This window comes from Priapulus caudatus, unplaced genomic scaffold (genome assembly GCF_000485595.1).
Source record: "Priapulus caudatus unplaced genomic scaffold, Priapulus_caudatus-5.0.1 Scaffold241, whole genome shotgun sequence".
NCBI lineage: Eukaryota > Metazoa > Priapulida > Priapulimorpha > Priapulimorphida > Priapulidae > Priapulus > Priapulus caudatus.
Window position 1 is genome coordinate 348,051 of NW_014577302.1, and position 265 is coordinate 348,315.

Genomic DNA, 265 nt, shown 5'->3' on the forward strand with positions numbered 1-265 from the left:
GACAACTTTCGCGTCGTAACGTTGCGACAACTTTCGTCGTAACGCTGCACAACTTTTGCGTCGTAACGTTGCGACAACTTTTGCGTCGTAACTTTGCGACAACTTTCGCGTCGTAGCGTTGCAACAACTTTCGCGTTGTAATGTTGCAACAACTTTTGCGTCGTAAAGTTGCAACAACTTTTGCGTCGTAACGTTGCAACAACTTTTGCGTCGTAACATTGCGACAACTTTCGGGTCGTAACTTTGCAACAACTTTTGCGTCGTA